The following is an 18,059-nucleotide window of genomic DNA, read 5'->3' on the forward strand; positions in this document are numbered from 1 at the left end:
CTCTTTTGAGTGATTGCCTGAACTTGGTTACTTTTTTGTTTGCATATTAGATCTCCCATATAACAGACCAGGTTTATGCTTTTGCTCACAATATGGGGATAGACTTCGGCATCCTTTTAGATTTAGATATTATTCCTGATATATGGGCATGCAGCATTGAAGGATTAAGACTTGGCGATATGTCTTTTTTCTATTACTTGCTTCGGAAATGAAATAATTAGGGATGAAGCTGCGTGTACGAAATTTTGGGCTTGGTAAACAAATATATGCCTAATATAGCAGCCATCAGAGTCATGATAGTGCCTTTCCATGCACTCTCATGCAATATACTGCTGTTTTTTATTAGGGCTCGGCCTACGTCACCACTTCGTCAGAAGTGGGGCGGAGCTCCGAGCCGTATTGTTAAGGGGCTCAGAATAGTGAAGTAAAAATTCCTCAGTGCGCGAGAATTTTTCGTGGTGTTCTGTGCCATCTGCATGGCAATAGGTCCTCTCATGGCTGTGTTTTTGTAAGGCTTCACGCAATAGGCCCTAGGAATGTTGCTCTCTCTAGTTCCTGCATATTCCGTGCCAGCACGTGCATGAGAATGTCATAAATTCCCAATTACCAGATGTCAGGGTCCGTTCGCACATTCACGACTCTGTAGTTTTCTTGAGCTGTAAGTGCGCGCATGCTGTCTCCCCGTCCAGGAGAATGCCATAAATTCTCAATTACGAGCTGTCAGAGGTGCCGGTAATTGAAGGCACATGCTTGTTTTTTAAGCTACATTTTTTGATTGCTTGGAGCACCGATAATTGCAGTCACAAGGCAAGTTGTAAAACCGGGAGGCCAAATGAGCAAAGAATGCCGGGCATTATAATCTTCCCTTTCATTCAGTGATCTTAAGACTGCCCCGAGACTTAGGGAAACAACTCTGTGTGTGATTCACTGGAGCAAACCGGAACATCAAAGCCCTTGAAACACATGGGGAAAGATCGTTCGCTTTTGTTTTACTATGGACGTCTAATTACTTCTCTACATCGATACACTAGGTGCGTGTCTGGTGAAGTACACACGTGCTAAATTCTTCTTCTCAATACAAGTGTGTCCGTTACATTATTATTATTTTTTTTAAAAGAATACCAGGTGATTGATTTCTAAAAAAATCTTTGCCGGAGTCAGTAGGGCTGGCTTGGCAAGATAGTGTGAGGATTCATTTTTTTCTTTTTTACAGGCATATTCACCAAAAGAAAAAGATGAAAAGTTACATTCTTCCAATAAACACATTTAAATAAAAGACCACATCTAATCTTATAACGGGTGTTTCCTAAGGCAGGTACACTCAGAATAGGTGCAGGAATGTGTTTTTTTTAGCACATCACAGTAAAATATAATTTTTATTGGTGCAAACAAAAGTACTATTGACTGTGAATTAATGCAACCTGAAGATGTCTAAAAACACAAGGATGACCAAAAAAGTAAACAAAGGGCAAAACATTGGGGAAAAAAAAGCATCGGCAATGTTAAGTATTGGACCATCAGCTTCGGCAAAATGCTGTTATTTCACAGTGCAAGAGAGCAGACTGACCCTATACATCTTTTACCGGTTTGAGTGCTTTTAGTGCACAAATAGAGTGGTATCAAAACCGATATTTCACAAGGCACCGTGAAATATGAGAAATATTTCATGGTTCCCTGTGAAATAAAGATTTCACTATCTTAATGACTGCAATCAACCAACTCGGCAGTCTTACCATTGTCAGAAATATTAGTGTTATGAGGCAAGAATATTCCATTTTTTTTTACACAGATTTTTTTTTATTGAGTTCGTCAAAAGGCAGCAACAACAGTTACATTAACAATAGCCATCCACTATTATGTCACGGAAAGGTATGGTCTACACAGCTTGTATCAAACAATCTCGCAGTAAGATTATTCAAGTTATGTGGAAAGAAATATGTGGCACATTCTCCATCCAACAGCATTATTTTCTACCATATGAACTGGTACCACATTTTTTGAGGGGGAAATCTTCAAACTGTGTGGTAAATGATGTATATCCACAATTATGCTGTAAACTGCGCAGCCTGAGCATAGCATTTTTCCATTAGTGCGTAGTGAGTGCAGAGTAGTGAGTAGTGAGTGCAGAGTAGTGAGTAGTGAAGACAGAGTAGTGAGTGCAGAGTAGTGAGTAGTGAGTGCAGAGTAGTGAGTAGTGAGTGCAGAGTAGTGAGTAGTGAGTAATGAGTGCAGAGTAGTGAGTGCAGAGTAGTGAGTAGTGAGTGCAGAGTAGTGAGTAGTGAGTAGTGAATGCAGAGTAGTGAGTACAGAGTAGTGAGTAGTGAGTGCAGAGTAGTGAGTGGTGAGTGCAGAGTAGTGAGTAGTGAGTACAGAGTAGTGAATAGTGAGTGCAGAGTAGTGAGTGCAGAGTAGTGAGTGCAGAGTAGTGAGTAGTGAGTGCAGAGTAGTGAGTAGTGAGTGCAGAGTAGTGAGTAGTGAGTAGTGAATGCAGAGTAGTGAGTAGTGAGTGCAGAGTAGTGAGTAGTGAGTGCAGAGTAGTGAGTAGTGAGTACAGATTAGTGAGTGCAGATTAGTGAGTGCAGAGTAGTGAGTAGTGAGTGCAGAGTAGTGAGTAGTGAGTGCAGAGTAGTGAGTAGTGAGTGCTGAGTAGTGAGTGCAGAGTAGTGAGTAGTGAGTGCAGAGTAGTGAGTGCAGAGTGAAGAGTAGTGAGTGCAGAGTAGTGAGTGCAGAGTAGTGAGTGCAGAGTAGTGAGTAGTGAGTGCAGAGTAGTGAGTGCAGAGTAGTGAGTAGTGAGTGCAGAGTAGTGAGTAGTGAGTGCAGAGTAGTGAGTGCAGAGTAGTGAGTGCAGAGTAGTGAGTAGTGAGTGCAGAGTAGTGAGTAGTGAGTGCAGAGTAGTGAGTAGTGAGTGCAGAGTAGTGAGTGCAGAGTAGTGAGTGCAGAGTAGTGAGTAGTGAGTGCAGCGTAGTGAGTAGTGAGTGCTGAGTAGTGAGTAGTGAGTAGTGAATGCAGAGTAGTGAGTAGTGAGTGCAGAGTAGTGAGTAGTGAGTGCAGAGTAGTGAGTAGTGAGTGCAGAGTAGTGAGTGCAGAGTAGTGAGTGCAGAGTAGTGAGTGCAGAGTAGCGAGTAGTCAGTAGTGAATGCAAAGTAGTGAGTGCAGAGTAGTGAGTGCAGAGTAGTGAGTAGTCAGTGCAGAGTAGTGAGTAGTTAGTGCAGAATAGTGAGTAGTGCGTGCAGAGTAGTGAGTGCAGAGTAGTGAGTAGTGAGCGCAGAGTAGTGAGTGCAGAGTAGTGAGTAGTGAGTGCAGAGTAGTGAGTGCAGAGTAGTGAGTGCAGAGTAGTGAGTGCAGAGTAGGGAGTAGTGAGTGCAGAGTAGTGAGTAGTGAGTGTAGAGTAGTGAGTAGTGAGTGCAGAGTAGTGAGTGCAGAGTAGTGAGTGCAGAGTAGTGAGTGCAGAGTAGTGAGTAGTGAGTGCAGAGTAGTGAGTAGTGAGTGCAGAGTAGTGAGTGCAGAGTAGTGAGTAGTGAGTGCAGAGTAGTGAGTAGTGAGTGCAGAGTAGTGAGTGCAGAGTAGTGAGTACAGAGTAGTGAGTAGTGAGTGCAGAGTAGTGAGTAGTGAGTGCAGAGTAGTGAGTGCAGAGTAGTGAGTAGTGTGTAGTGAGTGCAGAGTAGTGAGTAGTGAGTGCAGAGTAGTGAGTAGTGAGTGCAGAGTAGTGAGTAGTGAGTAGTGAGTGCAGAGTAGTGAGTAGTGAGTGCAGAGTAGTGAGTAGTGAGTGCAGAGTAGTGAGTGCAGAGTAGTGAGTGCAGAGTAGTGAGTAGTGAGTGCAGAGTAGTGTGTAGTGAGTGCAGAGTAGTGAGTGCAGAGTAGTGAGTAGTGAGTGCAGAGTAGAGAGTGCAGAGTAGTGAGTAGTGAGTGCAGAGTAGTGAGTGCAGAGTAGTGAGTGCAGAGTAGTGAGTGCAGAGTAGTGAGTAGTGAGTGCAGAGTAGTGAGTAGTGAGTGCAGAATAGTGAGTAGTGAGTGCAGAGTAGTGAGTGCAGAGTAGTGAGTAGTGAGTGCAGAGTAGTGAGTGCAGAGTAGTGAGTGCAGAGTAGTGAGTGCAGAGTACTGAGTAGTGAGTGCAGAGTAGTGAGTAGTGAGTGCAGTGAGTGCAGAGTAGTGAGTAGTGAGTGCAGAGTAGTGAGTAGTGAGTGCAGAGTAGTGAGTGCAGAGTAGTGAGTAGTGAGTGCAGAGTAGTGAGTAGTGAGTGCAGAGTAGTGAGTGCAGAGTAGTAAGTGCAGAGTAGTGAGTGCAGAGTAGTGAGTGCAGAGTAGTGAGTAGTGAGTGCAGAGTAGTAAGTAGTGAGTGCAGTGAGTGCAGAGTAGTGAGTAGTGAGTGCAGAGTAGTGAGTAGTGAGTGCAGAGTAGTGAGTGCAGAGTAGTGAGTGCAGAGTAGTGAGTAGTGAGTGCAGAGTAGTGAGCGCAGAGTAGTGAGTGCAGAGTAGTGAGTGCAGAGTAGTGAGTGCGCAGGGTGAGCAGTGGGTGAGCGCGCAGGGTGAACAGTGTGTGAGTGTGCAGAGTGAACAATTCCAATCCAAACCACATCATTCCAATACACACCACATGCATCCATAACACATGGCTAAAAGACATTGCCATTTACAATGCCATTAGCTCGAACTCAAATAAATCCGAGACCTATTGCATTTCCAATGCTTGTTTCCATGGAAGGGACACGGTTACACCGCACCACGTGGGTCTTTCAAGAACCTATCACTTCCAGTTATGTTACTATACGGCTACACTCGAACAAGGACAGACTGGGATACGACGCGGCACGATTCAGGTATGGTGGAAAGTTTTTTGCCCTTACTTCAGCATATATGTGGAAAATTTACTGCCTTTACGCAGGAACTAATTGCCATTTTTTTATCAACAGCGCTGTTTACGTGCTGCTAAACACAGCACATTGCTTGATACTATACTGACACGACACAAAAGCCTTGTGTGTGTCAGGTGAGCCTAACGCATTCGTGAAGCACTTTTGAGTCTGTTTTGCGTCTTTTCATATAATCACCGTCTTGGGCTATAAGGCTCGCTGTTTTGATACAATACTGATACGATACCAAAGACTCGTGTGTGTCAAGTGAGCTTCATGCATTTGCGGAGCATTTTTTTGTCTGTTGTGCGCCTGTCTATATAATCACAACCTTGGGCTATAAGGTAGATACCTCTGATCCTTTATTATAATTGTTAACAAAAACGCCTTTAAGGTGCTGTTGGTATGTCATGCAGCTGGTTGAAGAAGGAAATATGTTAGTAAATGACTCCCACGTGGACTCACTTTGGTGGCACCTTTTAGTTTATTCACACTTACTTTTATATGACAGATTGATGGGCACGCATTATATTCAAACATTATATTGGTGATGTTTTGAATTACAGATATATACGATTTCATGCACAACAAGGGAGATATTGCCCTTTTGCTTTAATCCCAGGCCAGATTTAGCCGGGACGGAATTATAACCGGCAAGAAGGTATGTTTATATATTTCTTGATAATGTCAATATTCATGATTCAACCATACTTATGCCTGGTTGTGGACAATATGTTCATTATGCGTATTATGACTTACAGGTCACCTTAACTACAGCAAAGTAATACAGGTATGTTAGGGCTTACGGCCCCTTTGTAGTTACTTTCGGACACTAGAACACACCTGCTGAATTTTCTATACACACTGGTTGTGGTAATTTCGAGCATGTGGAATTCTGATATTGGGTGTTATGCCACACAACTTGGCGCATGGAGTTACGGTCACTGGCATGCCTTACACTAAGACTGTCCATTTATACTGCACCATACAACTGTGTTAATTCGCCTCACTTTAAAAGCATTGTATATAGATGTAACCTTTCAGTTTCTTGGTAATGTGGGTTCCATCTGGCAATATCATGTTTGTATTAAGACAATAACAAGTGATTGGTAACAATGTTATACATATATGTCTTTCCAGCCCTGAGGAAGTCGCGGGTGACATACCCAGAGCGACGAAACATGTGTTGGTGGGAGCTACTGGAATGAACATGAAAACAAGCAACATCAAATAATATTGCTGTGTTTGTTATACATTTTGTGCACTGCAAAATGTGTATTAGGAATGTGTATAATTATGTGTGCTAGGGCATAATGCAATTACTGATTCTTTTCTGAGATTTGATTCTAACATATATTCTCCAGAATCAAATCCTTCTTAGATAAAATCATTTGATGAATATGTAATAATAATCTGATAACTTAATATGAACCCCGCATGTCTTTCTTCCCCAAAATAATATCTGACTTTACAAGAAATAACACATGCAATAATTTATGGATTTCCTTCTGATTTAGGCAAATCTTTCCCAAATTTTAGCTCCCAAATTATTATATTTAGATAAGTACATGTGCGTCAATAATAATCCTCAAGGCCGTTTTATAGGCTATGGTATACCTTATTCCAAAATCTGGTAGTTACATTGTTTTTCACCTAACTGGTACAATAAACATATTAAGCTTAATTAGAACGCTATTGGCTGGGAAAGGTAGTTAGGGTAAGGCATGTCTAGAAAACATTAAGGCCCTACCACAACCCTCGTCTCTACTCATGGACATAATATAATTTATTTAGTGGCTGTTATCCACAACTGTAAGATACCCTGGCTCCCTAGAAAACTCAGACCACCTGGGGTTTACATTTCCCCAGTAGTCTGAGCAACTGTGGCAGCCTGGGATACAATGTTCATCAAGAGGGAACTCTCCTCACCCGTATCTCAACTCGTGTCACTTATAGGCAAACCCTGGATTCCCACCGGCTCACGCCGGAAAATAATATTATCCCTAGCAGGAGGCAGACCGCAAGTGATTTGTTGATTTGTTTGACCACACCTCCAGACCTTTGCCCCACTACAAGATTCTTATGGCTTTCCAGCTCAAGAAAAATGGTGGTACACAGCAGTCTGACATTTGGTTACTGACCCCAGGTCCACCCTCATGCTAGTTGTATACTGACACTATTCAAAAACTGAATGACAACCTGAGAAAGCGGCAACTGACTACTCTCTGCCGTCTGTCACTTTTTGAAAAACCCGCTCAAGCCATCCAAATCCCCAGCTTAGACCAGGGGGTAAACTGAGCTTGAGCACACTTTCATTCTAAAAGAATGTGCCAAATCCTTCACAGAACCCGCTCCCCCTCTTACTTCTCAGTGACGAAGGAACCTATGCTCAAACCCACATATTACTGGTTCTACACCCGGCAGATTGACAACATGGAGACAGGAGGCAATGGATAAATGCTGGCGCTCTTTTGGCGAGTCTGGAATGCACACCCATCATGTATGGCACTGTCCCAATCCAAAATTAATGAAATCTTTGACACAGAACTGTCTCACTTTCCAAGGTATATTCTACAGGGCCTACCCGATATCCAGACTTACTATCTGCACTTTTGAAAAGGGAAGGCCATCACACTTGCCCTGTGAGCAGCAAAACAAGTGATCCCGACTCACTGAGGCACCGATAATAGATCAACCCAAGCAGACTGACTACACAAACTGTGGGATTTATTAGGGATGGAAAAGCTCACCGCAGCCATAGAGTTCACCCTGCTGCAGTTTGGCAAATTATAGGCACCTTGCATGCCCTTTTAGCGCAAGACTTCAGAGAACTTGCCTCCCCCGGCTGCAGGTCCTTCGAACTATAAATGAAAAGTTTGAAACCATAATATGATTGATATAGTCCTTAACAATATACCTCTTAAAGCTTCATTTATATATTCAAAACTTGAATTGATTTCCGCTAGCATTTCTGATGTTCAAAGTCCAAAGCCTCTCTTTCCTTCTGTGGTCCCTTTAGACCAGCAGCCGAGAACATGGAGCATGCTGATTGCCCCTTTGAAAATAGTGGCTTTCCAAGCGAAGTAATGCAGAGTGCATTTTCCATGTTGGGATACACCATTGGGTTATTTTCTATGCCAGATGCCTGTTCTTCACTTCCAAGAATTTGCAGATTGGGGGACAACTCCAGTGTAGTGGAGCAAGAAGGTTCTGTTTTTCAATACCACTGACTCCTGAAGATTCTTCTCCTGAGGCAGATAAATTGGGGAAATGATCTGCTGCACCTCTTCCAAAGTTCTAGCCCGCTGCATTTAGTTAGATACGGTATGGTTGCAACTTTTGTTGCCCCTTGCAGTTTTGTCAGGTGCTCATGTTCTTGCCAATTTGCTTCATTAGGGAGAGGGGAGGGACAATACCTGTGCCATAGAAATTTCAGGCCTAATTATGTTGGGAGGAAAGCTGGAGGTTCACGAGGGGGTCGCAAGCAGCATCTGTTGCTAGACGTACCACCTCCGCAACATTCCAGGAGTTCCTTCCATCTTGGGTGTGAGGGGAACCTAATGAACCCTCCCAGGCTGCTCCAACCCCCATTGTCACCAACCTTGTTAATCAGTTCCAATGCAGCTGAAGTTTCTGCCCTGATGTACTCAATATCCATGTTTACATGTACCTCCTTATAAAGATTTGTGATCAATAGTTTTAAATGTTCTCATACACTTAAATGCTCTTATGCTACTCACTTTTCACTCCTCCTTCACTGTTCCTTTTGTCCTCCCATTTGTGCATAGCACCGAAGATCGAGGTCCCTTCATTTCTCCCCATATTTACCTCTATGTAACCCTCTCATGGGCCACTTAACAAAAACTCCTCAGCTGCAGCAACCAGCTGCAGAAAAAGGCATGTGCACCACAGTACTTGAACTGTTTTAGGGTTTTACCCTAGTGCCAAAATTGGGGTGCTGAATTCATGGGCCCAGCAGCTTCAGTGACTTTAGCGTGCTATTAGGAAGCGCACAATTCCAGCCAGCATGTGAAGGAGAAGTGCAGGCATAGGGATCAGCTCCTTCCTCCCTGAGGCACCTCATCAAAGCGGTTTGCCTGTAATGAGCCGAAGAGCAGGCAGCCGTGCTGCAGGTGAGGGAGAAGCTAGGGTGATTAAGGTCTGCTCGTAATGGAGATTAAAAATTAAACCAGATATCAGCACTGGAGTGAGGGGCGATGAACAAGGTGCTTGCTGCATTTTGCCACCTCCGCAGTCCCACATCAATGCGTTTCACCAACCTGATTTGCAGCTTCAACTGACTGAAGGAACAAAAAACAGCACAGTGGTGGCACAAACCAGTGGAGCTTTCTTCCTCCTGGGACCGACAGTGCCCGATCCCTAGATGCTGCAGAGGAGGAGCGAGGAGCGGAATTGAAGATGTTGGACAGCACACCGTTAGATGCTAACCATCTTGATGTGCTCTCATCAACCAGGTTGCAATCTCTAAACCACAGAGCTCTACATGGTTGCTTTGCAGCAAGATATACAATATTAGCAAAAGCTCGGAAAGCTTTAATTTTGGCAGCCCCATCCAATTCTCCAAACGTTACAACTTCCCAGAAGGTGCCTGGAAATCTTCCTGAGATGAGCAAGAACCCGGGTTTAGATCCTCAAATCTTAAAGACGAAGGTCCAGTCACAGACAACAAATTCATCTCAAGCTTTATTATCATTCCTGGCCCAAACACCCTCCAATTGAGGAGGTATTGCATCAAATCTTAGGTGAACTCAGAGATGAAAGTCTAACAGGAGAAATCCCACTAAAAAACAAACAAGCTATTGGGTCAGATCAATGCAAACATTCAGTTGATTACCTCTTGAGTATCTCAAGTGTAGGAAAGAGTCTCAGGACTTGGAGGATTTTAGGTATAAACAAGACACCACAACTTCTAAAATTCAATTAGAACTGGCAGAGCTTCAAGTAAAAGTTATTGATGCTGAAAATTGATCTTGTCGTTCTAATTTCTGTTTTGCAGGAATTCTGGAAGTCCAGGAAAACGTTCAGCCAGTCACAAAGTTAATCTTGGACCTCATCAACAAGCAAGTGTGCCCAGAATCGGCAACAAAAGACACAGATCTTATAATTACCTGGGAGCACTGAGTCCCAGCAGTTCAGCCATCCAATGCTAAATACCCACACACCATTCTGCTGAACTTTGCTAAATTTTGTTGCAAAGAGTGGATCCTGTCCCATGCCTTCAAGAATAAAGCATTCTTCACTTTAGATCATTATTCCTTTAGAATCTTTTCATATATGTCTATATTGGCTGCACAGTGATGCTGGAAGTTTATAGGGTTGATTGATGACTTCAAGAGCAAAGGAGTTACTGCTGAAATCGTTCAACAGTCCAAGTTAAAAATCCTCTATAATGGCCAATCCCAAATATTTCACTTAGTGGACAAGTCTAAAGAATTTCTGCATTCAATATGGATGTCTGAGGCTGGTGGGGGAGGAGCAAGAGGCAGCACTATTTGATGTAATGTTTTTCCGGAGTTGCTGAGCGGAACAGTTTGTGTGTCGTACATGTGCAATAGGTTGCTCCTTTTTTGCTTCAGCTCATGTGATTCCATTATGGACTGGACAGCCCTGGATTTCCCTTATCTGAAGTCTCAGGAGTGCCATGTCAGGGTGCTCATTCAGGGGGAGAGGGTGTGGAAGGAGGGGGGAGTGGGCACATAAGGGCGGGTGGGCATAGGCTTTTGAGGGAGCCTAGGATGGGTAGGGTTCCAGGGTTTTCAGGTGGGTGATGGTGGTGTCGGGTCATCTCAGGTCAAGAAAAACTCAGGTGGAGATTTTCAGGTGTTTTCTGTTTCTAAGGGTGCAAGCGGCTAGGGTGGTAGCCATTTATGATTTTTTTCCTAGGATAGGTGAATCCATGGGATATCTTTAGGGCATCGAATTGGGAGGGCTAGAAGGTGGCTGCCCAAGCCAGTAGAAATGACCCATCCATGAATCCCAGGTCTCTTAAGGTAGTATCTTGTAATGTCAATGGTATCAATTACTAAGTTAAGTTTAGGTCTATACCGGAGTTGCTCCAGGCGTCCAAAGGACAGATCATGGTTTTCCAAGAATCTCATCTCAAGGCATTGGCCAAACTACCCAAGGCTCGAAGTTTTATTTCACACTCGTTCTATGAATCAGCTAGTGCAGCAGTTGGAGGATGGCAATTTTTGATTTCATTGGACTTCCAAGGCAAAGTGCATTAGGTGGTTAGAGAGCCAATGACCAGGTGGATATTGGCAAGCTTGCGGGTCCTGAATCTACTTATTCATCTGGTTAGCTTCTATGGCCCAATTTAGGATGATATAGCCCACCCCTTGGTGAAGTCTACAATGTTCTGGTCCCACTGAATGGATTGCTAGTAAGAAGGCTTGACTTTAACATTATATAGGACATCAGGCTAGACACCTCACTCAGTAACAAACAGCAAAATAAAACCAAGGACCTCAAGCTTTTTAGCTAAGGCGATTAGTGATCTAACCTTAATCGACCATTGGTGAATAGATCATCTGCAGCTGCAAGAATATACTTGTTTCTCCAAACATTTTCATTCAGACTCAAGAATTGATTTCTTCCTAATATCCCACAAGTGGGCCAGGAACAAAATTTGCATACTATCAAGGACAAGGGATTGCGAGCCAGACCCGCAGCAAGAGAGGATCCAAGAAGTAACTTCGGAACAAGACGTAACCATTATCAACTTGACAACAAAGAAATTGACAATGGGTCAAGAAACCGTATTGAAGAAGGGACTCACCTTTTGTCCGACTATGAGGTTAGAATATACGCAAACTCAAATTGACTTGTAAATGTTTACTAGGAAACTAAAATTACAGAATGTTTTCAAGTTAAAGGGCCTGCAACACCCGCCCACCGAACAACCAACAAATTCCAGCTCAATGGATGCCAGGTGAAGACCTTAGGACATTACAAATTTTGAGCAGTCAGAGCGAAGATGACCCGCAAAGCATGTCTCAAGAAGTCTCTAATATCATGAGTTATGGCATACAACAGAAAGCACCGAAAATGCATTTTAAATCAAGATCCATTTATACGCCTATAACTCCATTTTGATACTATAGATATATTTGAAGAATCTGTGAAGAAGGACTTGCTAAAACTTAGATCTGCATCAGCTAAGAATCCTGGGGAGCAACCTTACCAGAGGGCAACGCATGGCACTACAAGAATTAACTAGTGACTTAGATCTGATTTGCAAACCCTCTGATAAGGGTGGGAACGTGGTATTAATGACTCAGGGGTATTATGAACAAGAAGCACTACGGCAATTGTCGGACAATAAATGTTACATCCGAATCACCAAGGATGAGTATATTAAAGCTCATCCAGAAATGGAAGGACAAAGGAATGCTTGATACTAAAGAATTCAAATTCTTAACGTGCCCATACCCGATCACAGCCACATTCTACCACTTGCCAAAAGTGAATAAAGACACGGTTCTACCACCAGGGCGTCCAATTATGTCCTTGAGGGGCTGTTTGACTGACAGCATGGCTCATTACATTGATTTCTTCTTGGCGGAGTTTGTTCGCATGTTGCTCTAATACATCAAGGACACTACGCATTTCATCAGTAATATTATGAATATACCATGGGAATCTGATATGGGGATGATTGTCCTGGACATAACAAGTTTATATACTTGTATTGAACATAGCCAGGGAGTTAAGGCTGTAAAGTACTTCTTGAAGAGGAAATCTGACGAATAACATATTTTTATTTCAGAAGCAGCATTTGAGGCAGATACAGGGGACCGCGATGGGCACCTGCTTCGCCCCTAGCTACGCAAACTTGTTTGTTGGCTGGTGATGAGAAGCAGGTGGCCTGGGCCGATCAGTACAATCATTGGGTTAGCTGTATCGTTGCATGGTATAGATACATTGATGATTTGTTTATTTTGTGGAAGGGGACCAAACAAGAAGCCGAGAAGTATATTGCAAAATTAAATAACAACAATTTGAATTGGCATTTCAGTGGACACATTAGCTCAACAGAAGTGTCTTTCCTAGATTTGAGAGTATTTGTGAGGGACAATACAATTTGCATGACCCTAAATTGGAAAGACACAGCGGGAAACTCTGCAATTGAAGCACATAGCAGTCATAAGAAATCTTTGAAAAATAGTATACCATATGGTGAACTACTACGTTTAAAACGGAATTGTTCTCTAGAGAGTTATTTTCAGAGTAAGGCGTCCTTAGCAATTGAACTGTTCAAGTCACGGGGCTACTGCCCGGAACTGTTGGATACAACCTTAATCAAGGTTAATAAAATTCCTAGACAATGCCTGCTACAAAAGAAAGAGAATCTCAATAAGGAAGATAGTGAAATCGCTAGATTCATCACAACCTTTTCTAATCAAACAGGGTCCTTGAGAAAAATGTTGTGCCGCAATTGGCACATTTTCAGAGCTGATGGGATCATAGGAAACTCTCTTCCTGGTTTTCCATAAGTAACCTATAGAATGAGTAAATCTTTAAAGGATACACTAGTGAGAAGCCATCATGAACCAATCCCATTTGTTCCACCCATCAGCACTCTCACAGGCTTTTTTCCATGTCTTAAATGTAAGGCGTGCAAAGGAAGTAAAAAGGTTCTCTGGTATAAAATTCCAAACATGTCTAAGCCTAGAGTCATTAACACGTTTTTGACTTGTAATAGGCCATTTTGTGTGTACTGTTTGCTTTGCCCTTGTGGCAAACAATACATCGGCTGTACGATTCATCCAACTAAGCGTCGTATCTTAGAGCATGCCCGAGCTATTGAGAATCTGGATTTCACTTATCCTGTAGATAGGCATTTTGCAAAATTCCATGATAGCAATAGGAATTTGTTGACATTTTTTTGCCTAGATCATGTACCAGTCAGTTACAGGGGTGGCAATCGTGAATTACGTATAAGGCGTCTTGAATCTAGGTTCATCATTGATTTACAAACCACCTTCCCTGATGGCCTAAACACAGGAGAAGAACTAGCAAGCCACCTAGGGTAAATTGGAGGGGTGTTGATATTCAAAACTCACAATGCTGTAGGGAGTCTAATAGCTGATGATGGTAATTTCTGCCTCAATCTCCCTTAGACACCTCAATGTGGGGGAAAGAGCCTCACCTTATTTTTATATTGATTATATTTTGTATTTTGGAGTATTAATTTTGATTCTGTATAGATGAAGTTATTGATTTGAAGTTACAGACTTATGCCCATCCAGGGCTCAATTCTGTTTGTTGGGGTGGTCTGCTGTCCCCCAGTAGGATGCCATGAGAACGAATATATTCATGCCCATCCAGGGCTCAATTATGAGTGTTCTTCCCCCACAGTTGTTAAAATGGATTTTTCACTGTGATAGTAACTAAATGAATGATGAATCAATTATTTTTGTGATTTACCAGTGCATAATATATAATGAATGTTTGATAAATAAATTGAAATGCAATTGAGAAAGAGAACATGGTATTTTTCCTTTCTTTCTTGAAAAATGTTTTGGCTTAAACTAACAAAGGGGGTAAAAGAATAAATAAATTTTTCTTTTTTTCGTTCATGGCACTGCGATGTATATTTATGTTTTGAGTCGGTCTATTATTTTGATTGTGGTTGACCCGGAAATATTGACCAAGCACCGGATATAATGATGACGTTTTGCAATGCACTTTGTACAGTCGAAAAAAGGCGTGCAAGTCGAAACACGTCCTGTGGAATCTTCGGTGAATGAAAACAAACCGAGTACCTTGTTGTGTGCAGTCCCTGCGGAATGGAGTTTTTAGCCGGATATATATATATATATATATATATATGTATATAGATAATAGATAGATAGATAGATAGATAGATAGATAGATAGATAGATAGATAGATAGATAGATATAACCAATGTCATAAAATCTTTAAACAACAAACCATTCTAATTAAATTAAAAGAGTAAACAAATTAAAAGGTAGCAAATATATTTTACATATTAAAAACATTAATAAGTATACATAATATAATTTTAAATAAACAAAAACATAATAATATAAAGTATAACAATATAAATTACATTCTAAAATAAAACATGTATTACATATACTATTCAAACTACAATTTATACAAAACTATACTAGCCATTATAGTAAATATATAAAACATTTACTACTTCTACTTCATGCAATGCAAACATAATAAAACTGAGAAAATTTACAAATCTTCCTCCAGTAAATGCAACATCAGTGGAAGTTTTGGATTGTGGATAGGTAAAATGTACTATTCCCACTCCAGACAGTATAACAGTAGGGAAACTGCTGGAGTGCAGAGGGGTCAAATGTACTAATCCCAGTCCAGTCAGTGCAACAGTAGAGAAAGTGTTGGATAGCTGAGGGGTACAATTTACTATGCCCACTTCAATGAGTGCAACAGTAGAGAAAGTGTTGGATTTTGGAGGGGTAAATTTGACTATTCCCACTGAAGTCACTAAAACAGTAGGGAAAGTGTTGGGTTGCAGAGGAGTAAAATTTACTATTCCCTCTCAAGCCAGTACAACAGCAGGGAAACAGTTGGATTTTGGATGGGTAAAATTTACTAATCCCACGGGTTGAGTCCGCAGTCCCCTAAATTTTCCGTTGCAGGGGGGACCCCTCAATTATTGCAACGCCACTGAGCCTCATTTACAGATTACTGAATATAATGGTAAAAATATCCATGTTCTCTCCGATGGCATTTCCTAATGGCTATAATGAGAATTCATATAATAAGGGAAGTTGGCAGCCTTTTGAAATCAGTTTCCACAATGCTCATGCATGAGTGAAGAATTTCTATTAGAGCTAGATTATCAATAGTATCAAAGGCCACTGACAACTCACATTGTGATTGCGTGGTAACCTTTGGTGACTTTCCTCATGTGCCAAAGTTTTCACTATTTAGGTACACATCCTTTGTTTCAAACATGCTGTGATTCATTTATCAAGAAGGTAATTGTCAGTTGTCATTTAAAAATGATATGTTAGGAAAGCTATACCCCATTCCAGTTTTCATTTATTTTGTGTTTTTTTGGTCCTTTCTTGAAACAGTCATACCAGTTGCTTTCAGGCCCCAGAACCAAATAAATCACCCCAGTAGAACATGCAGTTCTCCTAAACAATCCACTAATTAACAAATTAAAACAACACCATCAGCCTCACTACTATTTATCAAACAAATAGTGCATAAAACACAAAGGGGCTTATTAGGTCTGCCCAACAGCGCTGCAGATTAGAACCGCCCGACCTTGGGTTGGCGGTTCCGACCACAGTATTTGGATATGAGCGCCTATAGGGTGAAAAACGCCTGCAGCACAAACTTCCATTGAAAAATGTCATTGCCATCCTGCCCAACTTCAACAAGACAATCACCTTGAGCCAGAGCTCAGAGATCAATACATTTGCAATAAAGAAGGCCCAATTACATTACTCTAACAAATCCCTTCACGCTGGGTTCAGGGTGTAATGCAAAGTTCATTCCTAACTTACCAATCTCTGACTGAACCTGCATTTCTCATATAAAAATAATGTGGCGATGACATCTTTTTATAGTCGGATAGTTAAAGGCAATAATCAATAAACACACCCTAAATAAAAGTCAAACACAGAGTGTATATTAATAATGTTTATCTAAATAATATGAAATAATGCTCATCAAGTACCAATACACAGCACACATCATGAAATATCACTGAGTAAATCATTAGCAAAGAAAATGACAAACATTTGCATCACATTGACAGTGCATTGAAAGAGTGGAAAGGCGAAGAGAGAAAAGGTTCAGAGACAAAATACATTTGCAAATTATTCTACAAATTCAGGTTTCTATCTATTCTAACCCAGTAGGAACAAGAAATACACTATCTGGCCAGGAGAGAAGAAAGACTCCTCAAGAAGATTTGAAAGGGCAAAGACTAGTCAGGTATCAGGAACAGGAAAAAACAGGTAGGCCTCTACAGCAAACTGATAACAGCGACGATCTCCCAAGAATCTGCCTAAACGCCTTCCAAAAACCCCTCCCTCAGGCACCTCAATTATACCCTAAAACCCAAATGTCCAACCCACATTTGTTTCAAATGAAAGAAAATGTTACATTTGATTGGTTTGGGAAGGGGGTCTACTATCATACCATACTCAACAAGTCCTTCTTACTCAATGTTATATTGTTTTGTTTTTCAAACATTACGACTACATCAACCCAGGAAATACAAGTATACTAATATCAGGCTTCAGCTTCCTTGCCTCCACTATTGTTTCAAGTTCTGTTACTTCTTGAGCCACTCATGCACTTCCAGAGGAAAAGTTCAGCACTTGCTGGTTGTTTTTCATCTCCACGTTTAACTTTCGGCAGGCACACATAAATTCGAAGGTTGCTCGCCTTCCCTTCACATTGTTGTTTCAGTTAATAAATGATTTTCTTTCCTAAAGCAAACACAAGGAGATGATGGACGGAGTGCTGAATCTTTTCAGACAGATCTGGGTTGAATCCATCATTATTCTTTAGCTCACTTCGCCACCTCAGTTCAGACCCAGCTATATGCAAATCAGTCTTGACCCTGTGCCTTATGGGAACAGTCCTGCCCGAACTGCCGAGCCAGGTCTTCCTTGAACCGGAAACAAGCATCCTGGGACTGGTTTCTGGGTAACACCCTTCATCAACCAGGCTAGCTTGAATCCAGTGGCAAAGTGAGCAAGGGACCCACGTCTGGGCATACACTGCCAAATTATGGCAAACAAAGCAAACACAAGGAGATGATGGACGGAGTGCTGAAACTTTTTAGACACTCACCCCCAGTCACAGATCTGGGTTGAATCCATCATCATTCTTCAGCTCATTTCACCACCTCATTTCAGACCCAGCCATATGCAAATCAGTCTTGACCCTGTTTCTCATGGGAACAGTCCTGCCGGAACTGCTAAGCCAGGTACTGGGGTGAACGTATGACATTGGTCGGTCCTAGGATGCTTGTTTCCAGTCCAGGCAGGACCTGGCCTGGCAGTTCAGGCTGGACTGTTCCCATTGGGCGCAGGGTAAAGACTGATTTGCATGTGGCTGGGTCCAAACTGGAATGGCATGGTGAGCAAAAAAACGGATTTAGGCCCAGATCCCTGAACTGGGGTGAATATATGACACTGTTCTGCATTCTGTCCATCAATTG

Source organism: Lissotriton helveticus, chromosome 2_1 (assembly GCF_964261635.1).
Source record: "Lissotriton helveticus chromosome 2_1, aLisHel1.1, whole genome shotgun sequence".
NCBI lineage: Eukaryota > Metazoa > Chordata > Amphibia > Caudata > Salamandridae > Lissotriton > Lissotriton helveticus.